Here is a 25,610-nt window from a genome sequence, read left to right on the forward strand (position 1 = left end):
AAAAGAAAAAGAAAAATACTGAAAAGAAACATAGATGTTATGCTGTGACACAAAATTTTCCAACCCTATTTTCTGAGAAATGAGCTGCAACAATGGGAAATCAGAATTAATATTTTCCTGTCTGAGATTGGAGAAAATAAAAAGAATATGTGCTGAATAATTGCATTATAAGTTCAACAAAATTTATATTGCAAATGTATTCACTTAAAATCAATACTTAATCTATAATATACTTGCATACTTTAGGCTCTGTGGTGAAATAATGCTTCATCATATTTATAAATCTATTTTATTGGGCTCCAAAATCATTGCAGCCATGAAATTAAAAGATGCTTGTTCCATAGAAGAGAAGCTGTGGCAAACCTATATAGCATATTAAAAAGCAGAGACTACTTTGCCAACAAAGGTCCATCTAAACAAAGCTATGGTTTTTCCAATAGTCATGTATGGATGTGAGAGTTGAACCATAAAGAAAGCTGAGCACTGAATAATTGATACTTTTGAACTGTGGTGTTGAAGAAAACTCTTGAGAGTCCCTTGGACTGCAAGGCATTCAAAACAATCAATCCTAAAGGAGATCAGTCCAGAATATCCATTGGAAGGACTGATTCTGAAACTCCAATACTTTGACCATCTGATGGGAAGAGCTGACTCACTAGAAAAGACCCTGATGCTGAGAAAGACTGAAGGCAGGAGGAGAAGTGTATGAAAGAGGATGAGGTAGTTGGATGGCATTACCAACTTTATGGATATGAGTTTGAGCAAGCTCCAAGTGTTGGTGCTAGACAGCGAAGCCTGGCGTGTTGCAGTCCATGGGGCTTCAGAGAGTCAGACATGACCTTGCAACTGAACTGATGTGTATAAAGTATGATCAGTCTTTGCATAAATTTTAACTAATTGATTGTTTAAATTTGGGCTTCCCCAGTGGTTCAGCTATAAGGACTCTGCCTGCAGGAACCACAGGAGATGTGGGTTCAATCCCTGGGTCAGGAAGTTCCTCTGGGAGGAAGGCATGGCAACCCACTCTGGTATTCTTGCTTGGAGAATCCCATGGACAGAGGAACCTGGCAGACTACAGTTCATAGGGTCGCAGAGAGTCAGACACAAGTGATGCAACTGAGCACATATATGTGCATAAAGTATAATCGGTCTTTGCATAACTTTTAAATGATTGACTCATTCAATTTATATATTTGTAAGTCAGGGCCCCAATAGAAAAGAAATGGTGCAGTCAAATTATTCCTACTTTTTTATAAAAGATACATTCTAAACTGTGTTGATCCAAGGAAACCACAAGGCCCAAGGGCTAGCAGCAGTGTGGAGTGGTCACCAGGGACAGAGAGAATGAGAGGTTACTGGGATCTGGAAGGAGGAGGCCACAGCCTGGGAGGGAGAAAGGACCTTTGGTGGAGACACCCAGCCAGCCTGTGGTTATTCTTCAAGGAGGAAACTGGGAAAATAAATACCTTTTGTCATTCAGATCACCTGCTTGGTTTACACTAATATAACTTACCAGGGAACTAGAGGGCCCAGGACACTGTGGCTGTCATTTCTACAGATCACACTCCTATGGCATAGATCAGGATGGACTAGAGTAGGTAGGAACCTGGAGAAGCAGAGGAAAGGCATCCAGCCCAATGTACAAAATAGTACATGTGAAGACGTCTGTAGGCGTGACTTCCTAGGCCTTATCTTTATTGAGAGAGTTGTTTGATTACAATGCTGATTGTTTTATAATTTTTTGGCTCCCAAATTTGCCCATTTTGTGCTTAAACTTACATATACATAGTGAGGAACTTAGAATACCCCCATGCTTCTTCCCCTCTTTGTCTTCCTCCTTTCATCTTTTACCAACTTGGGTCACCATTTCAACAAGCTCTGAGGAAAGATATTTGACTCCAAATTTGGTGGATCTCTGAACCTAGAATGGGCATTCCTCAGTTTGGTCTTAGTTGCAGTTTTTAATAGAAGATGAAATCTCTTAGTAGTATTGTATGATTATCCTGTACATTAGCTATCACAGAAACCATATGATCAGATGTACATCATCCCCAGACACTCATGAATGGTTGGAAAAGCTCCCAGAATCACACAACTGGGAAGTCAAGTTTGCCTGATCAGAAAACCTGAGCCCTCTCTATTTTATCCTGTTATCAGATTAAAAAATAACAATCTAAATAAAAATGAAAAAGAAAACTGCATCTGAATGAAATATTCTTTCTAACAGAAACTTTAATTTTAATATAATAATTGTATTTAAAAATACTCAACTCAGTAACATAGGATACAAAATATTATATTCATTGTTAAAGGAAATGTAGCAACTAAATGTCCTTTTTTCAATTTTAATTAAAAGGGACAAATAACCAAACCAATATATTCTACACTAATGATTGCAAAATTAATGCTCATAACATCAATCATCAGATGTTTGATTAGGTTATTTATTTATTAACCTATTTGACTACTAATGAGTACATTGGATAAAGGATGATTATTTGTTTGGATCTGGACCTATATGCCAAATAGTGATTGGTCAACATTTCCTTTAACACACAGTAGCAGTGAAGGTTAGATATTACACTTACTGCACAAATGTGAAAACTGAATCATTAATAGACTCAGTATCTGCTCCAGGTAACCCAACTACAAAGAGACAAAGTCAGCATCTAAATACAGTGTTTCAGACTTTCAATCTCTTGCATTCTCTTCACCCTCATCATGGCTGGGGGCTCATCCTTTTCTTCTCTTGATTCTGCCATTGTGATTCACTGTTCTGTGTTTTGTTATTGTGTGTGTGTGTGTTTGGTCAATTTCCCTCAAGCTATCTCCCTTACCTTAGACAATTCTGCCAAAGGATGTCCCCCTTATTGCTCAGTTTATATTCCCCTGAAATCTACCTTTTAAAGACCACTGAAACTTGTGGATATTATTGCAGAATACGCACAGATGGTGACTATGGGCACCTCTCTGCTACTCTCCTCCCTTAACTTTCACTCCCCCATTTTTTCTTTTTCCTTTCTGGCTGTGCTTCTTGGCTTTCCTTCCTTCTTGGTCCCCACAACCAGGGATTGAACTTGGCCCCAAAAATGAAAGTTCAGAATCCTAACCACGGGACTGCCAAGGAATTCCCTCCCCCATTGTTTTTTAAATAGAACTAATTACTGTTAATTTTCTGATTAATTTTCTTTCTGGTTACATTACTTTTGTAACACTTAAATGTCCTTGTCTTCTTGATCTATTCTTTTGGGGAGGAAGAAATTTTCCTCAACCCTTATATGTTATTTGGGCTGGTCTAAGAATTAAATTGACATGAAACAGGCTAAGGAAAAAATCAAGCAAAGCTTAATAACATGTATACAATGGAGAGACCCAGGAAAAATTAGTAACTCTCAAAATGGCTGAACACCTCACATTAAATATATTGTCTATTAAAGACAAAAGAGGATGTTGGGGACAGTAGTTTGGGAATTCAAAATGGAAGAAGACAATTCACATGGAGGTGAAACAGCAAAAGTGTATTGAACAGGTATCTGCTGGGACATGCAGAGACAATGACTGAGTGAACTTTGAGGTCTAGGCTCAACCTAGTATTTATCCTTTTAAAATATCTATAGTAATTGGTATTCCAGGAACAGATTCTCTATGTAAATTATTTTAGGCTGTTAAAGAGAAGATAAGAACAACAAGAAAAACAAACCAAGTCTTCTGTTTTTTACAAATCAGATCAGATCAGATCGGATCAGTCGCTCAGTCATGTCCAACTCTTTGCGACCCCATGAATCGCAGCATGCCAGGCCTCCCTGTCCATCACTAACTCCCGGAGTTCACTCAGACTCACGTCCACCGAGTCAGTGATGCCATCCAGCCATCTCATCCTCTGTCGTCCCCTTCTCCTCCTGCCCGCAATCCCTCCCAGCATCAGAGTCTTTTCCAATGAGTCAACTCTTCGCATGAGGTGGCCAAAGTATTGGAGTTTCAGCTTTAGCATCATTCCTTCCAAAGAAATCCCAGGGCTGATCTCCTCCAGAATGGACTGGTTGGATCTCCTTGCAGTCCAAGGGACTCTAAAGAGTCTTCAAAAGCATCAATTCCTCGGCGCTCAGCCTTCTTCACAGCCCAACTCTCACATCCATACATGACCACAGGAAAAACCATAGCCTTGACTAGACGAACCTTTGTTGGCAAAGTAATGTCTCTGCTTTTGAATATGCTATCTAGGTTGGTCATAACTTTCCTTCCAAGGAGTAAGCATCTTTTAATTTCATGGCTGCAGTCACTATCTGTAGTGATTTTGGAGCCCAGAAAAATAAAGTCTGATACAGTTTCCACTGTTTCCCCATCTATTTCCCATGAAGTGGTGGGACCGGATGCCATGATCTTCATTTTCTGAATGTAGAGCTTTAAGCCAACTTTTTCCCTCTCCACTTTCACTTTCATCAAGAGGATTTTGAGTTCCTCTTCACTTTCTGCCATAAGGGTGGTGTCATCTGCATATCTGAGGTTATTGATATTTCTCCTGGCAATCTTGATTCCAGTTTGTGTTTCTTCCAGTCCAGCGTTTCTCATGATGCACTCTGCATATAAGTTAAATAAACAGGGTGATAATATACAGCCTTGACGAACTCCTTTTCCTATTTGTAACCAGTCTGTTGTTCCATGTCCAGTTCTAACTGTTGGTTCCTGACCTGCATACAAATTTCTCAAGAGGCAGATCAGGTGGTCTGGTATTCCCATCTCTACAGGATTTTCCACAGTTTATTGTGATCCACGCAGTCAAAGGCTTTGGCATAGTCAATACAGCAGAAATAGATGTTTTTCTGGAACTCTCTTGCTTTTTCTGTGATCCAGCGGATGTTGGCAATTTGATCTCTGGTTCCTCTGTCTTTTCTAAAACCAGCTTGAACATCAGGAAGTTCACAGTTCACATATTGCTGAAGCCTGGCTTAGAATATTTTGAGCATTACTTTACTAGCATGTGAGATGAGTGCAATTGTGCAGTAGTTTGAGAATGCATTTTGGCATTGCCTTTCTTTGGGATTGGAATGAAAACTGACCTTTTCCAGTCCTGTGGCCACTGCTGAGATTTCCAAATTGGCTGGCATATTGAGTACAGCACTTTCACAGCATCATCTTTCAGGATTTGGAATAGCTCAACTGGAATTCCGTCACCTCCACTAGCTTTGTTCGTAGTGATGCTTTCTAAGGCCCACTTGACTTGACATTCCAGGATGTCTGGCTCTAGGTCAGTGATCACACCATCGTGATTATCTGGGTCATGAAGATCTTTTTTGTACAGTTCTTCTGTGTATTCTTGCCATCTCTTCTTAATATTTTCTGCTTCTGTTAGGTCCATATGATTTCTGTCCTTTATCGAGCTCATCTTTGCATGAAATGTTCCTTTGGTATCTCTGATTTTCTTGAAGAGATCCCTAGTCTTTCCCATTCTGTTGTTTTCCTCTATTTCTTTTCATTGATCACTGAAGAAGGCTTTCTTATCTCTTCTTGCTATTCTTTGGAACTCTGCATTCAGATGTTTATATCTTTCCTTTTCTCCTTTGCTTTTCGCTTCTCTTCTTTTCACAGCTATTTGTAAGGCCTCCCCAGGCAGCCATTTTGCTTTTTTGCATTTCTTTTCCATGGGAATGGTCTTGATCCCTGTCTCCTGTTCAATGTCACGAACCTCATTCCATAGTTCATCAGGCACTCTATCTATCAGATCTAGGCCCTTAAATCTATTTCTCACTTCCACTGTATAATCATAAGGGATTTGATTTAGGTCATACCTGAATGGTCTAGTGGTTTTCCCTACTTTCTTCAATTTAAGTCTGAATTTGGCAGTAAGGAGTTCATGGTCTGAGCCACAGTCAGCTCCTGGTCTTGATTTTGCTGACTGTAGAGAGCTTCTCCATCTTTGGCTGCAAAGAATATAATCAATCTGATTTCGGTGTTGACCATCTGGTGATGGCCATGTATAGAGTCTTCTCTTGTGTTGTTGGAAGAGGGTGTTTGTTATGACCAGTGCATTTTCTTGGCAAAACTCTGTTAGTCTTTGCCCTGCTTCATTCCGTATTCCAAGGCCAAATTTGCCTGTTAATCCAGGTGTTTTTGACTTCCTACTTTTGCATTCCAGTCCCCTATAATGAAAAGGACATCTTTTTTGGGTGTTAGTTCTTAAAGGCCTTGTAGGTCTTCATAGAACCATTCAACTTCAGCTTCTTCAGTGTTACTGGTTGGGGCATAGTCTTGGATTACTGTGATATTGAATGGTTTGCCTTGGAAACAAACAGAGATCATTCTGTCATTTTTGAGATTGCATCCAAGTACTGCATTTCAGACTCTTTTGTTGACCATGATGGCTACTCCATTTCTTCTGAGGGATTCCTGCCCGCAGTAGTAGATATAATGGTCATATGAGTTAAATTCACCCATTCCAGTCCATTTCAGTTCACTGATTCCTAGAATGTTGACATTCACTCTTGCCATCTCTTGTTTGACCACTTCCAATTTGCCTTGATTCATGGACCTGACATTCCAGGTTCCTATGCAATATTGCTCTTTACAGCATGGGACCTTGCTTTGGCTCCATCCCTTCATTTTATCTGGAGTTATTTCTCCACTGATCTCCAGTAGCATATTGGGCACCTACTGACCTGGGGAGTTTCCCTTTCAGTATCCTATCATTTGCCATTTCATACTGTTAATCAGTGTAAATTACTCCTTATGCCAAAGAAACACATTGGAGAGTGGTAAATTTTGTCTTCTGCAGAAAGGGCCATCACACTTTCTTATTCTTTCCCTTAAAACCTTTGCAATAAGTGTTTCTTTTTCATCTATTCTATTAAAATAGCATTAATTTTTTAATATTTTCAAGCAGTTATATAGATGTCAATAAATACACCTAGGACTGACTAATTCAAAAAATTCAATACTATATTTCTTGTTATTTGGGGCTAGATATGGAGGAAATGTAATTTTGAATGACAAAATAGTATCTTGTAACTTTTTAAAAAAAAATATCCCCATTTATTTTATGAGTTAAAAGTGATATAGTTCTTTTTGACTGTCTAGTTCCTCAGAACTAAATATGACTGGAAAACTGGGAGGATGAGTAAAGCAGTTGCCATAAATCCTTGGACAGAAGCTTTGTATTATTTTATTTAGATAAGTTTTCAGTAAGTTTATTTTCTTCCTTTTTAAAAGAAATTTTAAATGACAACCTTGAAATTGACTTGCAGGTTCAAAGATATCTACATGATGAGAAACAAACAGAAAATCTTTTCTTTTTTGCTCACGAAACCTCACCTTGTGACTTTTTCATTTTGTCAGCCAGTTTAATTATTACTCTCAAATCTTTCTTTTTCTTGCAATTATTAATAAGTTGCTCTTTGAGTAAACATTTTCGCAGGTAAGTTCACCCAACTTTCTTTACGAATTTTAGGAAATTTGCTTTATACATTAAAAATCCAAATAAATATCAATATAACTTTGTAGTTGGCAATTTCTAAACAAAATGAAAATTCTAAAATTGAAATATACTTGAGAAACTGACCAAGAAAAGGGATAAGAATAATTGGGGGGAAGAACCTCATACTTGTACCTGCTGTAAAAGTATAGAAAGTAAACAAATCATTAGGCTGCTTTGTTAGAGGAATGAAATGTAAATCCAAGGAGATGGGGTTTTTATCATTACAAAGAGACATTGTTTGGATTTCACCTGGAGTTCTTTCTTCAAAACTGTTCACCATGGACCAGTAATTATCCTTGAGGGCCTTTGGTGAGAATTGAATTTTCATTCAATAAGGCTAACACTGGTTCTAGAGGGCAAGAGAGTCAGCCTAGCTGTTTGCAAATTAAATTATGAGGATAAGATAAAGTTTCTGGGCTTGTCCCTTTGTCAGTTGGATAGGGTGGTATTATTGAAAAATGTGGATAGATGATGACAATAACAGCTGCTTAGTGCTTCCCCTCTTGACTTGTGGGATTTATTGAATGGACATGAAAATGTAAGAAATTTTAACTTTGTGTTTAGATTTCTTTTGTGAGAAAGAAAATAACTGTGGTGTATACAGCAATGGATGTGCTTCAGTAACACACACACATACAGTTTTTATGAAAATGTCACTTAATATTTGATTCAAATAATTCTTGAAAATATTCAATCTGTTTAAAACCATCATATAATCTAAGGAGAGAATAGTTTATTATGTCAGTGGCCATATTATGTACAGCTTATTTTATACAATGAGTAACTCGATTTATATATGAAAGTGAAAGTGAAGCCGATCAGTCATGTGATCCCATATATATGTGTGTGTGTGTGTATGTGTGTGTATATTCTTTGTGACCCCATATATGTGTGTGTGTGTGTGTGTGTGTGTATTTTATATACTATATACACATATTCTTAAAAAAAGACATGAGCAGTAGAACTGAAAAACTAAATTTTCTTCTACTTGCAATGGACATTAAAATTTATGACAGTTATTTGTCCAGAGAGTATGTTACCAAATATAATGATTATTATATAAACAGATACCTAATAGCTAACTACAGCAGATACTCACTGAAGGGGCAGATTATAAGCTGAGTCAGAAAAGTCATAGCCAGTGCTGTTCTTTGATTTGAGTTAAGCATCAGGTAGAGTGTCTAAATTCTGTTGGATCCTTTGGTCCTTCCAGTTAAATCATTTTATGGGCTGCTTGAAGAGGTAACACTATTTGTAGACCTCTTATTTTGTTGTTTAGTTGCTCAGGTGTGTCTGACTCTTTGGGACCCCATACACATGGAGTTTTCCAGGCAGGAATACTGCAGTAGGTTGCCATTTCTTTCACAAAATCTTCCTGACTCAAGGATCAAACCCATGTTCCTACATTGGTTGGTGGATTCTTTACCACTGAGCCACTAGGGAAGCCTGTTTGTGGGCCAATTAGATATATAAACCTAACGCAGCAGGTTAAGATTGCAATATGATATATTTTAGTGTATATGTTACATAATTAGACTGTAAAATTAATGTTTTCTGTCTAAATGTCTCATGTGAAAGAACAAAATAAGAGCTATATATCTTTAAAATGTAATGTCTTTTGAAGAAATAATGAATGAATGCGGATAGAAGAGATCTTCCATCATCATTATCTATTCCCCTGCCTGCAGGTACCCACCCATCATGAATGATAAGTCCAGAGACTCTTGTGAACACCAAAACAATCATTAGCTCACTGGATCCCATCAGCTCCCTAGAGACCAAAGCAGTCTCTGGTCATCTTTCTCTCCTCTTCTGTGCTATCAGATTGTTCACCTCTTGACTGAAATGTGTGATAAACTTACCTGTGGCTTCTGTTTCTTCTTTATGATAAACAGAACAAAAATGTACCAGACAACTCTACCACAAGACACAGTTGTCTTAACCATCATACATTTCCTTCCAGCTTCTGCCCCCTCCCCTTTTTTTTTGGCTTCTTTTTAGAGCAAAACCTCTTGACAATATTATTTTTACCCAGTACTACTTCTTCCAATTCTTGAAACTCTCTTGTGTCTGATTTTTGCTTAGTGATATTCTGGTAAATGTTAAACAACAGCGTTTCTGGAGAACGATACCCGGATTTTATATTTTCTGCTTTTCATAGTATAAACATATACTCCCACCAGGGCTGATTTCAAGATATGAGGACTTATTTCATACTATCCAGCATGGTGTTTGAAAGTGATGTGCTCAAGTGGCTTCCTTGAGGTTTAGGTGGTTTTGCTTGTTTTTGATTGCTTGTCCAAATGAAAACATATGATATGAGTTTTTACTAGCTCCAGCATACATGTCTTTACCAATGATCACCTGGCTGAAAACGCTCTCTTAAATCCACTCCAGCAGGGCTTTAAACTCCTCCTGCACCAAAAATCTGTCTAAGATTACTAAAATTTTGAGTTGCTAAATCTGGTATTTCATTTTCAAAATCTTGCTTTAACAGCAGTGTTTTAAACAATTGAACATACTTAAGTTTTTTAAGTACTTTTTTCAGTTTGTCTCCAGAACTCTATACTCCTTCTCTTCATCTCCCTGCCTCGTGTTTTGTTTTTTTTTTTGTTTGTTTGTTTTTCCTCTCTGTCATCTTTTCTGGATTTTTTTTTTTTTGGCAACTTTTTAACAATGGTGTGGCCCACTGCTAGGATTTGATGTCTTTTCAAGGCTGTTTACATTCACTCCTTTACTGATTTCAACCTACCTCTGGATTTTATATACCATTTAGAGAATGACAATACTTCAGTATATATTTTCAGCCTGAAACACTGCTCTGACTACAAACTCATTGCTTGACAACTGTTGAGAAAATATTATTAAAAGCAAATTCCTTTCCCATCCCCACAAAAGATATTTCTTTTTTCACAGATTAAAAAAAAAACCTATTTTATTATTGAATAATTAAGACAGAATGTGATGTGCCTCACAGACATCTGCTAAGAGATTGCAGTGACTTTAAAAAATCTCACCCATATGTAGCCAAGGTATAACCCATTGCATACAAAAATTCAAGATAAATAATAAATAGTTCACAAATAAGAGGGCTTGACAGTGCAATTTGGCATCAAAGCTCATCTTAAATTGGGGTGACCACCTGTGTAAGCTAGCAGATTTATCCAGAGGAAAAAGAAACTTCTCATATCTCTATGACAAGAAGTGGCTTTGCACCATGGAGGAGGAACCCTTTGGAAGTTAGGCTACTTCCCCCATCACAGGAACTGGAAAACAGAGTGAATCTTCCTCAGTGATGATATTTCAGAAGAAAGCTTCCTAAATCTTTGAGATAAACAATCTTGGGTCTTGAAGATAATGGATTATTTAACTTATAGAATGATGTATATATATATTCACCAAAATCAACCAAATGACATTAGATCTGTCTTTTCCAGTCTATAATTTTAAGCACCAGATTTCTGTTTGTATGTTAATTAAATGCTTTTATTTTCTACATCATCCTTCCAATCAGTCAATGAAACATTTTGTGTTGAATTTAGGGCTTGAGTTCTTGAGTGTATGTTAATTACCTTTGAGTACTTGAGTGCATGTTAATTCAGTTCAGTTCATTTCAGTCGCTCAGTCGTGTCCAACTCTTTGTGACCCCATGAATTGCAGCATGCCAGGACTCCCTGTCCAACACCAACTCCTGGAGTTTATTCAAACTCATGTCCGTTGAGTTGGTGATAACATCCAGCCATCTCATCCTCTGTTGTCCCCTTCCTGCCCCCAATGCCTCCCAGCATCAGAGTCTTTTCCAATGAGTCAACTCTTCACAGGAGGTGGCCAAACTATTGGAGTTTCAGCTTTAGCATCAGTCCTCCAATGAACACCCAGGACTGATCTCCTTTGGGATGGACTGGTTGGATTTCCTTTCAGTCCCAGGGACTCTCAAGAGTCTTCTCCAACACCACAGTTCAGAAGCATCAATTCTTTGACAGTCAGCTTTCTTCACAGTCCAACTCTCACATCCATACATGACCACTGGAAAAACCATAGCCTTGACTAGACGGACCTTTGTTGGCAAAGTAATGTCTCTGCTTTTCAATATGCTATCTAGGTTGGTCATAACTTTCCTTCCAAGGAGTGTCTTTTAATTTCATGGCTGCAATAACCATCTACAGTAATTTTGGAGCCCCAAAAAATAAAATCTGACACTGTTTCCACTGTTTCCCCATCTATTTCCCAGGAAGTGATGGGGCATGATGCCATGATCTTAGTTTTCTGAATGTTGAGTTTTAAGTCAACTTTTCACTCTCCTCTTTCACTTTCATTAAGAGGCTTTTTAGTTCCTCTTCACTTTCTGCCATAAGGGTGGTGTCATCTGCATATCTGAGGTTATTGATATTTTTCCCGGCAATCTTGATTCCAGCTTGTGCCCAGCATTTCTCATGATGTCCTCTGCATATAAGTTAAATAAGAAGGGTGACAATATACAGCCTTGATGTACTCCTTTTCCTATTTGGAACCAGTCTGTTGTTCCATGTCCAGTTCTAACTGTTGCTTCCTGACCTGCATATAGGTTTCTCAAGAGGCAGATCAGGTGGTCTGGTATTCCCATCTCTTTCAGAATTTTCCACAGTTTATTGTGATACACACAGTCAAAGGCTTTGGCATAAACAATAAAGCAGAAATAGACATTTTTCTGGAACTCTCTTGCTTTTTCAGTGATCCAGCAGATGTTGGCAATTTGAACTCTGGTTCCTCTGCCTTTTCTAAAACCAGCTTGAATATCTGGAAGTTCATGGTTCACGTATTGCTGAAGCCTGGCTTGGTGAATTTTGAACATTACTTTACTAGCGTGTGCTATGAGTGCAATTGTGTGGTAGTTTGAACATTCTTTATTAAGTGTTACTCAAGATGGGCCAGTTTTTATTTTATTGGTAATCAAATTTTTGTAATTATAAATCCAGATGCTGTTGATACCTGGGTTACAATTCATAGCTGCTCAGAAATTAGACTGTGGGGGATATCACTGGGAGCACAAAAACAAAAAGTTATGTAACAAATACCATGTTTGTTTTCTAGTAAAATGCTATTCTTAAAGTAATTGAAATGACTCTTCTGTGAATAGAGAAGTCTCTTCACAGGGAGTGAGGAGGGAGTCTCACTCAGAGAGTCTATGAGAATATTAATAATTTTCTAGAATACCTCCTTTTAGTTGAGATCAGTAATCATATAAGCTACCTTAGAAAACATATACTTCTAAGTCCTTTGTAGGAAGGGGGCATAGTCATTTTCCTGACTATGGAGCTGGCTTCCAGTAGGGAGCATGAGTCCAGCTGATTTTATTTTACTTTGTCTTTTGCTTTGGACAACCACCTCAAATTTTTTAAGTTAAAAAAAAAAAAAAAAAAAAAAAAGGTTATATGGGTCATTCAGTTCAGTTCAGTCACTCAGTTGTGTCCGACTGTGACGCCATGAATTGCAGCATGCCAGGCCTCCCTGTCCATCACCAACTCCCAGAGTTTATCCAAACTCATGTCCATCAAGTTGGTGATGCCATCCAGCCATCTCATCCTCTGTGTCCCCTTCTCCTCCTGTCCCCAATCCCTCCCAGCATCGGAGTCTTTTCCAATGAGTCAACTCTTCGCATGAGGTGGCCAAAGTATTGGAGTTTCAGCTTCAGCATCAGTCCTTCCAACGAACACCCAGGACTGATCTCCTTTAGGATGGACTGGTTGAATCTCCTTGCAGTCCAGTTATCAGCACTTAAAAGGATCTTTCCCCTTGTTTACAATTCATCTTGTCTTTCCTGTGGAGCACTTTAATGTAGTCAAATCTGTTCAATAAATGTAGTAGAATTCTTTTCCTTTGTCTTTCCAGGTCCTTATGACTTAGTATTCCAGGGTTTCTAGGGAAGAAAAAAGCCTTTGTAAGTATCAAGCATGATTATGAGATAATGCAGTTAAATTCACAAGATGTTGTCTAAGACCCAAATTCAAAAGTCTGTTAACATAATATTAGGTTGCATGGTAGGTTAGGTTAACATATAGTAGGTTTTCTTTTTTAATAGACTTTAATTTTTAGGACACTTTTAAGTTCAAAGCAAAATTGTGTAGTGAGTACAGAATTCCCATGTACTTTCCCTCCCATATACCCACAACCTTCCCCACTTTTGACATCCTGCACCAGAGTGGTACACATTATTTTTAATTATTGGTAAACTACATTGACACATCATAATCACCCAAAGTCCATAGTTTACCTAAGAAACTCTTGGTACTATACATTCTATGGGTTTGTACAAATTTATAATATGTATCTGTCATTATAGTATCATACAGACTATTTTCACTGCCCTAAAAATCCTCTGTGTTCTGCTTTATTCATTGTCCCATTACTATTCTGACAATTATTGATATTTTTATTGTTGCCACATACTGGTATCTAGCTCCAGCAGCCAGGGAATCAGCCTGAAGGGATGAGTGGTGTTGGCAGAAAATGATGCAGCCTCTGACTGAAGGTGTGGGACTGCATGTTTATTTTAAGCTTCAGGTTTTCTTTTATACTTTGACAAAAGCATTAGGTCAGAGGTTGACATTTTCAGTTCCCCCTCACACAGATTTATTGCCTCCAGAAATCATTGTTGCCCTTCATCCAGAGTTCTTGCTTCAGCGATTCTCTCAGAATTGGGTTTACTATCTATTATCTACTTCCTGATTACATTGTAACTCATGCTTATGTCTGGGCTGCATACCACATCCCTCAGTTTATTTCTTATCTTTATAAATCCTGCTTGACCCTTGTATCTTAAGCTCACTATCTCCTAAAAAGGCTTCTAACTATTAATATCTCTAAAATTCCTAATCCCTACAAGCTATAGTAAAATATGCTAACACTAACAACATTCCTTAAACTTTTAGCCTCTAACTGTTCTTAATTATTCCTAAACCCTAAACTCAGCAAACTTCCTTTGCCATAAACATTTCCCTCACAAACAGGTCTCAGATAACAATCCCTCCCATGGCCTCAAGCTGAGGCCTATGTGCTCATCCTGGAAATTCTTTGTAAAGATCCTTGAACAAATGTCAATGGTTAACTTTATGGATTATTTTCTGAGCACAACTGCAGAAGGCTTTGTGCTTTCTCATGCTTCTCTCAAGAACAATAAGCACTTTAACATTCTTTACAGCCAACTCAACTGAAGAAAGGAAACAACAAGTCAGAATCACAAGACCTAACTCCTTCATCCTGGGACCGTGCCTGCGGGATGAGGAGAGGAGGTTGGGGCCATGCCTCCATTTTGTCAGTAATGCCTAATGCAGCTCCTGACATCCACAATTTTTCATTTTCCAGAATGTCATTAGTTGGAATTATAGAGCATACAGCCTTTTCAAATTGGCTTTTTTTTTAGCTTAGTTATATTCATTGAAGTTCCCTCCATTCCTTCTCATGGCTTAATAGCTCATTTCCTTTTAAGCTTCTATTGTCTGGATATATCATGCTTTATTTATCCATTTGAGGTAGGAGATAGGTGGGCTTCAGCTTAAGCATTTACAACCAGACTCTTGTTTATACTTTCAGATAGAATTAACAGAAACAGGGTGAATAACCAGACTTTGTCTCCTGTGGACACTTCAGGATAATAGTCATGGCAGGGACAAAAAGGGGTTAAATCTTGTTTGAGTGAAAGATGACTTCACATATGTCTCCTCCATGGGGCAGGAGAGACACTACACATGCTCAGAAAGACTTCTCAAGGATCAAGAGGCAGGGGACACCAATACCATAAGTCCTGCCACCTGCCCCCCACCCCCAAAAGGCCCTTGCACTGAAGCCCATCTTGGTTGAGGGGTGTGTGTACACATAGGGAAGGGTCTTGAGGCAAATTAGCCATGGAGACAAAGCAAGACAGTTGGCCAGGGGGAAAACAAAGACCTGGAAGCCCTCTTATAAATGTTTTAACTTCCAAAAGTCACAACTCTTACAGCTCTCTCTCTGCATTTGCCTATACCTCTTTCTGCATGTACTCTACTTATCTAATAAACACTTTACTTTCCTCTATACTTCCTGTCTCTTTGTCAGAATTTTCTTTTCAAAGTAGACAAGGGCTGGTGAGCATCAATTCTTTGGCACTCCCTTCTTTATGTTCCAACTCTCACATCAGTATGTGATTACAGGAAAATGCATAGCCTTGACTATATGGACCTTTGTTGGCAAAGTGATGTGCCACTTTTAAAAATGCTGTCTAGGTTTGTCACAGCCTTCCTTCCAAGGAATCAAGTGTCTTTTATTTTCATGGTGACAGTCACCATCCACAATGATTTTGGGGCCCAAGAAAATAAAATCTGTTACTGCTTCCACTTTAGCCCTATTTATTTGCCATGAAGTGATGGGGCCAGATGCCATGATCTTAGTTTTTTGAATGCTGAGTTAAAAGCCATCTTTTATGTCTCCTCTTTCACCCTCATCTAGAGGTTCTTTGGTTCCTCTTCTCTTTTTGCCATTAGAGTGGTGTCATCTGCACATCTGTGGTTGTTAATATTTCTCACAATAGTTTTGATTCCAGCTTGTGATTCATCCAGCCTGGCATTTTGCATAATGTTCTCTGCATAGAAGTTAAATAAGCAGGGTAACGGTATACAGTCTTGACATACTCCTTTCCCAATTTTCAACTAGTTCATGGTTCCATGTCCAATTCTGACTATTGCTTCTTGGTCTGCATACAAGTTTCTCAGGACATGGTATGGAATTCCCATCTCTGTAAGAATTTTTCAGTTTGTTGTGATCTACACAAAGGCTTTTGTGTAATCAGTGAAGCAGAAATAGATATTTTTTCTAGAATCCCCTTGATTTTTCTGTGATCCAGTGGATGTTGGCAATTTGATCTCTGGTTCCTCTGATTTTTCTAAATCCAGCTTGTACATCTGTAAGTTTTCAATTCACATACTGCTGAAACCTAACTTGAAAGATTTTGAGCATTATCTTGCTAGCATGTGAAATGAGCACAGTTTTACGGTAGTTTGAGCATTCTTTGGCACTTGGATTATGAATTATGAATGAAAATAATGTAAAAAGTTGGCTTAAAACTCAACATTCAGAAAACTAAGATCATGGCATCCAGTCTCATCACTTCATGGCAGATCAATGGGAAACAATGGAAACTGTGACAGACTACTTTCTCGGGCTCCAAAATCACTTCAGATGGTGAATGCAGCCATGAAATTAAAAGATGCTTGCTCCTTGGAAGAAAAACTATGACCAACTTAAACAACATATTAAAAAGCAGAGGCATTACTTGGTCAATAAAGGTCTGTTTAGCCAAAGCTATCGTTTTTCCATAGCTATGGTCATGTATGGATGTGAGAGTTGGACTATAAAGAAAGCTGAGTACTGAAGAACTGAGTGCTTTTGAAATGTGGTGTTGGAGAATACTTTTGAGAGTCCCTTGGACTGCAAAGAGATCCAACTAGTCAAATCTAAAGGAAATCAGTCCTGAATATTCATTAAAAGGACTGATGCTGAAGCTAAAACTGTAACACTTGGCCACCTGATGCAAAGAACTGACTCATTGAGAAAGACCCTGATGCTGGGAAGGATTGAAGGCAGGAGAAGGGGACAACAGAGGATGAGATGGTTGGATGGCATCACCGACTTGATAGACATGAGTTTAGGTAGGCTCTGGGAGTTGGTGATGGACAAAGATGCCTGGCCTGCTACAGTCCATTGGGTCATAAAGAGTCAGACACAACTGAGCAACTGAACTGAACTGGAACATCTGTGTGCAGCTTCAGTGTGGACATAAGCTGTTAACTCCTTTAGATAAATAACAAGGAGTGTGTGGTTGTTGTGACAAGTAAAGTGACAGTAAAGTATGTTTCATTTTATAAGAAACCTGATTCTCAAACTGTCTTCCAATGTGACTGAGCCATTTTGCATTCCCACCAGCAATGAATGATTACTCCACATGCTCACCAACATTTGGAGTTGTCAGTGTTTTGAATTGTCAACTTCCTGATAAGTGCATAGCAGCATCTCATAGTTATTTTAATTTTTATTTTCCAAATGACATGCGATCTGAACCATCTTCCTATATGCTTTTTTTGCCATATGTATATCTTCTTTGATAGGTGTCTAGTCAAGTCTTTTGCACCCTTTTTTTATAGTTATTCATTTACTTATTGTTAATTTTAAGTGTTATTTGTATATTTTGAGTAAATCCTTTATCAATATATCTTTTGCAAACCTTTTCTCTCAGTCTATGGTTTGTCTTCTTATGCTCTGTACTGTCCTTCACAGAGCAGAAATTTTTAATTTTAATGAAGTCTAGCTTATCAGTCAGAGAAGGCGATGGCACCCCACTCCAGTACTCTTGCCTGGGAAATACCATGGAGCCTGGTAGGCTGCAGTCCATGGGGTCGCTAAGAGGACACAACTGAACAACTTCACTTTCACTTTTCCCTTTCATGCGTTGAAGAAGGAAATGGCAACCCACTCCAGTGTTCTTGCCTGGAGAATCCCAGGGACAGGGGAGCCTGGTGGGCTGCCGTCTATGGGGTCACGCAGAGTCGGGCACGACTGAAGCAACATAGCAGCAGCAGCTTATTGGTTATATCATATATTTTGCCTTTGATCTTAAAAGTCTTAAAAGATTAAAAGTTTATATGTAAAAGATTTAAGTCTATATCTCAAGAGATTATCCAAGATAGTCAAGATTTTTCCTTGTATTATCTTTAGGAATTATCTAGTGTCGAATTTTACATTTAGTTCTGTGATCCATATTGTGTTAATTTTTGTGAAAAGTGTTATATGTATGTGTGTATATGGCTGTCCAATTCGATTCACATTAGTCGAAACTACTATCATTTTTTCTAGTCAATGAATTAATGAGTTTGTAAAAGTTTGATTTACTCACTTTATTTTTATTTTTTTAGCCTAATTCCTGTCTTTGTTTCATAGTTACTCCATTCATTTTGCTGTAGTCACATCTTTGATGTTACTTTTATAGGCCAGTCACTCCAGAGCTTTAAAGCCTTACCATTCATTACTTTCACTTCTGCCTAGAATGTCCACTTCCCAAATACCTGCATTTTTCTTTCCATCACCATTATTTTTTCTCTGGACCCTTATCCAGTCACTTTATTTATAAATACAAGCCCACTCCACTTCCTACTTGTTCTGTTTTTGGTTTTTTTGTTAACGTTATTACTTTTGGGCATAACTTACTTATTGATATTTTCTGTCTCTCTCCACTACAAAAATAAACTCCCTTAACACAGGAAACATTGCATGTTTTACTAACTAATGGTAATTCCAACACTCAGAATAGTGTCAAGAGCACAGTTAGCATTCAACATGTGATTATTGAGTAAATGAAGGAATGAATGATAATATTTATTATACATCTGCTATCTATTATTTGTGTATGTATTGTTTAAATTTTATAGCAACACTTTGGATATATTTTAAATACATTTTTACAGCACCTTGTTCCTAATTTATTCAATAAAAAATTCCGAAGTTTATTTTAATACAGGATTCTAAGCAATGCTTCTTCCTGATTTGGTATCTCAATGCATGCTAGTTCCATAGCCACAGAAATTTACCTGTGGATAAATTCTCTGGGATCTGTAAGTTCTGCCCACTCCATGAAGCTTTTGGAGTTATTTGTCTCTAAGTTTCCCCAAAGTAAAGTTAGCCAACTCAGTCCTTTGTGCTCCTACAACCTGTTAAGTACACATCTATAATTGCCCCAATTAAATTATATTTCCTAAGAGTATATTTTGCTGCATGAATATGGATAAATTCTTAAGTATAAGAAGTATGATTTTCCTATCTGTGCATGTCTTATTTGTTGCAATAAAGAGCCAGGACACTTCACTGATATATATAATTTTTAAGATGCAGTTTTATACTATATTTTCACAATTTTTTAATCTGTACTAAAGATGATAGAATATTTAATAAATGTCATACTGTCATAATTTTACTTTTACTTATAACACAATCTATGTAAGTTTAAGCTATAAAAACCCTCAAAAAATAATAAAAATTAAAAACAACACATGGATGGTTTATATACAAAATTATTTACATGTTCAAAAGATTCAATTAATGTTGTACATTCAATTAAATTTTCAGTCTATTTGTTTTGAATGTCATATATTCAGATTTCTTATACATAATTAGATTCAGAATAAGTCGTACTGGTGAGTTTAAAATAAATCCTACGATACAAATTTAGGTGATTTTGATTATGTAAGTAAGGTGAATGCTACTGCTGCTGCTGCTAAGTCACTTCAGTTGTGTCCGAATCTGTGTGACCCCATAGATGGAAGACCACCAGGCTCCCCCATCCCTGGGACTCTCCAGGCAAGAACACTGGAGTGGGTTGCCATTTCCTTCTCCAATGTATGAAAGTGAAAAGTGAAAGTGAAGTCGCTCAGTCGTGTCCAACCCTCAGCGACCCCATAGACTGCAGCCTTCCAGTCTCCTCCATCCATGGGATTTTGCAGGCAAGAGTACTGGAGTGGGGTGCCATTGCCTTCTCCAAAGTAAGGTGAATATCATTCTCTAAAAATTATTCCATTGCCTCAGTAAATACTGAATTCCCATGGGATACAAGGACAAAGTAGAATACAAAAGATATGAAAGATTCATTATGGAACTTTTCAAAATGTTAGTGAATTAATTCATTTATAAATGAATCAAAAATATAAATTTTTCCAGTCAGTATACAGACACAGATGGTGATTGCAGCCATGAAATTAAAACATGCTTACTCCTTGGAAGGAAAGTTATGACCAACCTAGATAGCATATTGAAAAGCAGAGACATTACTTTGCCAACAAAGGTCTGTGTAGTCAAGGCTATGGTTTTTCCAGTGGTCGTGTATGGATATGAGATTTGGACTGTGAAGAAAGCTGAGTGCCAAAGAATTGATGTTTTTGAACTGTGGTATTGGAGAAGACTCTTGAGAGTCCCTTGGACTGCAAGGAGATCCAACCAGTCCAGTCTGAAGGAGATCAGTCCTGGGTGTTCTTTGGAAGGAATCATGCTGAAGCTGAAACTCCAGTACTTTGGCCACCTCATGCAAAGAGTTGACTCATTGGAAAAGATTCTTATGCTGGGAGGGATTGGGGGCAGGATGAGAAGGGGACAACAGAGGATAAGATGGCTGGATGGCATCACCGAATCGATGGATGTGAGTTTGAATGAACTCCTGGAGTTGGTGATGGATAGGGAGGCCTGGTGTGCTGCGATTCATGGGGTTGCAAAGAGTCATTCACGACTGAATGACTGAACTGAACTGATACAGACACAGAAAAAGTGACTTCAACTCAGATATTTAACTCTGTCTCTAAATTCATTATACAATAATAAATAATATGTTTAATAGTAATATTTTTCATAAATAACCTTGATGCCAATATAAACCTACATTATTCTATTAACACATATTTTATATTCCAAAATATGATAGTACTTGGCTATGCTTAATTACAAAAAATTTAACTTTGCCATTTTATTTAGATTAAAACCTGTTTTTTAAATTTATAAAGTTAAACTTAGTATATTGGAGAATTCCATACAACTAACCTGTATTATATGAATTGTCAAGCCTAGGACCAAAAATGTAAAGTATTTACACTCCAAGTACATGGTATGAAATGAAATGAATGCAACCACATAGAAAAGCACATTACACCAGAGCCAGTGAAAAAAAGTTTAAAAAAAAAAAGTGTAAAAGTTTATTTCCTTTTAAACATCATTTCATTTTACAATTTGAATATCAGAAAAGAAAAAAATATCTAAGGAACTTAAATGCCAAGTAGAATCACTAAACTAAGTGCTGTCTCAGCAAATTAAACTTTGGTAGCACAGTAACTTTCTATTAATTTATCATTCATACTAATTTTACAAATTAACTTGGGATACTAAAGAATATGGATTATCACAATTATAGAAATGTGATTTCCATTATCATTTCATTATTATTCCATTCTACTTTTATATATGTTAATAAGTCTCAAGAATAGCTTTGAGTCATAATTCACTTCTAGAAATTTCTCCACCATGACCTCACTTGTTAAGTGTGATTATCCAGGATTCACATTTATCATTATATTTAAATATAATTTCAGAGACTAAAATTCTTAACACTCCAAATGAGAGGCTAGACACTAAAAATGTAGTAAGATGAGTAAATGCAAGGCATAGAGCATAAACTTTTTGTTTGTTTTTGGTTGTACTGGATCTTCATTGCTGTGTATAAGCTTTCTCTAGATGAGGTGAACAGGGCTACTCCTTGTTGTGGCTTCTCATTGTGGTGACTTCTCTTGTTGTGGAGCACGGGCTCCAGATGCTCAGGTTTCAGTATTTGTGGCATGCAGGGCTCAGTAATTGTGGCTCGAAGGCTCTAGAGCACAGGCTCAGTAGTTATGGCACAGGGGCTTAGTTGCTCTGAGGCATGTGGCATCTTCTAGGACCAGGGATCAAATCTGTGTCCCCTGCACCAGCAGGCAGATTCTTAACCCTTGGACCACCAGGAAAGCCCCAGCCATAAGCTTTCAATATCCAAATGCTCCAGGGAGGCACTTGGGAGAAGTTTTTAAGTGTGGGGACTCTCTGGACTCAGACCATCCCTCCATTAATCATTGCTATGTCAATTATTGGCCATGTAAACATTCCAAACCTCACTTATCACCTTGTTTATAGGTTAAACCCAACACCAATTATATGCTTCTAGAAGCTTATTATTTTTAATGACAATACACATTGCCCAGCCTCATAAACTGAAAATGCCAATCATTTTTGCATCTTCCTATAGTCTCCACTACCAAATAAAATGAGCTTTATATTCTCATGCAGATTATTCTCATGATCTCAAATACCACCAGGCAATATCAGTTGTCAACAGCATCATGGATCAGTTTCCCACTCAAGTCACCAAGCTAACACTTAACTTTGTCTCCTGATATTTTTTTAATGTGTATAGCCTGCCAGTCATCTCGGAATATCAACTGTTGCCAAACACGTGGCGTGCTTGTCCAAGCTTTTGCCTTTCAACATGTTGTTTCATTTCTCTGCTATTCATTACCTTTCCTATTTACCTTTGTGGATTATGATTCATCCCCAGAAAATCTCTGCTGATACTCTCACCAACACTCAGAATCTATTACAATCTCATGTTACATTCTGTTTTCAACTCTTATATTGCTCTCCCTTGCATTATAGTCATTTGTTTTTATTTGATTCCAAATATTGGATTATAGTTTCCTTGAATAGCAGTCCCATATCTTACTAATCTCTGCATTTTATGCATTGCAAATCAGAAAGATGTAGAGGCTGCAGTTAATTGGGAATATTTTCTAATTTGAAAACAGGACATGCACTCTTCAGTTATATACACTAAAACAAATTAAATAGGGAGACACAGAATTTAGAAGCTTATTTACACTCCTCCAGGATAGATATTATTTGTATGTTAATATTATTTGTATGAAACTGGAAATAATAACTTTATAAACAATGAAAGGAAAACATGGACAAGTACACCATGTTTTTAGAAAGGATGGAGAAGATTTGAATGCTGAATTAGTCATGGTAAGTAGGTATCAATAAAATGGTAGTATTTGAGCAATGACTTTAAAGGGTGAGAGAGTAAGCCCTGTGAGAAGTATGTTCCAGGTAGAGGGAGGGGCCAGTGAAAAGGCCCTGAGGGTAAAACACACCTACTGTGCTTCGGGAACAACAAAGTGGCTAGTGTGGCTGGAGAAGAGGAAGAGCCTTGGACACAGAAGCAGTAGGGTGGGAAGAGGGAGATATTGAAGTCAGCTTGAAGAGAGTTCAATAGAGAGAAGAGGAAAATTCAGTACAGTGCATACACACAACTCTGTCTAGGAGTTTTGCTAGAAAGAAGAGCAGAAAATGTGACAGAAGATCAAAGGAAAAGTGAAGTAAAAAAGGTATTGCCTTGCACTTTTTTAGATACAGAAAATCACATGCCACCTTGGCCTTGAGAGAAGTTTCTTTTTGTGGGAGAGGATGGAAGAGGAGGGGCTGCAATGACTCATTGTGGAGGTAACCTTACATCAGAGCATGAACAGCAAACCCTCAGGGATTTTAGAAAAAAATAAAGTACAGGTTACCCTTGAAAAATGCAGGTTTAAACTGCACAGGTCCACTTATATGCAGATTTTTTTCAGTGATAAATGCTGTGGTACTGCACGGCCCATGATTGGTTGAGACAAATTTGTCGAGATCTTGATTTTTTTATAAGTGTAGAATTTAGTAACATATGTGTTCACATCCAAGAGAGTACATATTTGCGTCTGGAATTTAGTTTTATCTACTTGAAAGCTTGCTACTCTTTCATGGATGCTGGCAGAAAACAAGAGAGAGACTCTTGTGTAATAGACACAATACCTTAATATTCATTTATTTCATGTAAGCAGAATAAATATGCTGTGAATTGAACTTCCTATACCCAAGTTTCACAAGAGTGTAATGGAGGGGCTCAGAGGGTTACTGCCCTTGGAATAGATTTGTGTTGCACATACAAAAAAAAGAAACATTTACCTTGGGCAGTCACCTTTTTTCATAAGTGGTAAGCTTTCATAGTAAGTAGTAAGCTCTTTGTCCCAAAGGAAGTTATGACCTCATCCCTCAAGATGGTTTGCTACAAACATAGCCTTTTGGCAGTGATGACAACATTTGCAACATGCAATGATAGCTTTGATGTCAGAAACATTCTTTATTGTGTGCCTAGTCTATGAGAGTGGACATGTTGCCATTTCTGGTATGATGGTAGATTTGGTGCCACTGGAAGAGACCTGGGTACAGATTTCAGCAGCTGCTTAAATCCAGTTGATCTCAACAGAGAGCTCTTACTGTGGCTATCTTTATGAGTGATCCAGACTATTCAATCAGCAGTGGTTTGTTCCCACCACTTTTAGCCAAACTCAAAGAGAAGTGTCTTTAACCCTTCTGTTGGTCTTCCAGCCTTGTCATTCAGGTTGTATGGAAGCTGCCTCCTAATAAATACAATCAGATTTTCACTTAGTCAAATCATTAGTAAACCAAGATATGAACTGAAGAAGATCTTTGTAAATCAGGGGCTCTATGGAGCAAGCAGCTTTTCTCCCAAGTGGCAGAATGCAAAATAATTGTCCTCACTGGTGTAGCTGCCACTTTTTCATATAACATCAGGCCAATTACACTTAAGCATCATTTTCACACAAAGAGTGAAATCACCTCTTAGGTGCTTCCCCTGTTAGACATTGGGTCTAAGTTGACAAACTCAGAAATAAGGATGTCATGAGACAGGTGATTCTGTTGTCCTGGGTCATGATATATCTGAGCATTCTAACTCTTTAACTAGTTCTGTGATTCTCCTTTCTCCTCCTAGTTTTCTCTTTTGCTTCTGTTGAACCTCATAAGAGGATACAGGGGTTATCTCTCTGTATGTGGCCATCCTTGAATGGATGAAACATGGCTGGGTGTTCACAGCACATGTACATTAAACACCAATATCAGTTATACATTCAGAAGTGGAAACTACAAGAAAAAGTCACTGAATTGACCCAGAGGGCTTCATATACAAGGTCAGGTAAATTTCCTTTTCCACCAAGAATTTCAGCCTGGATTTGATTAACTGAATTTAGGAGCTCCCTCCCCCACAGGACCAAATACAGAGGCATTTGAGCTTGGATGTATAAAGTGCAGAGAGAAGGGGAATTCTGCAAGATGTGGGGATTGAGTCGGTCAGTGGGGAGGGTTATATCCACTGACTTCTAGTGTCAGCTTCAGTACAGGCAAGAGAGTGCTACCCTCTTCCTCTATGTCCTGCCTAATATCTGGCAAGTAACCTTACGCAGGAATTGCTTTCTCTCTGCCCTATGCAGATTATGCAGCAGGAGAGAGCAGCTCCATGTTGCTAAGTAAGGCTTTACATTTACTATTTTATTCTAGCGTCGGCTTTTTTGCTGCTCAACCAAACAAACCTCTGGTGTTTTTGGCTCATCCAAACCTCTGTAATAGTAGGTACCTCATTGCTGACACCTTTTGTTTAAACTATGGGAAGTGCAAGGCCGCAGCAGCATTGCCTTCTAGCCCAGGCAGTGGGACTTGCTGCCTCCTTGTCATCATAGCAGCA

Source organism: Bos mutus, chromosome 17 (genome assembly GCF_027580195.1).
Source record: "Bos mutus isolate GX-2022 chromosome 17, NWIPB_WYAK_1.1, whole genome shotgun sequence".
Classification (NCBI taxonomy): Eukaryota; Metazoa; Chordata; class Mammalia; order Artiodactyla; family Bovidae; genus Bos; species Bos mutus.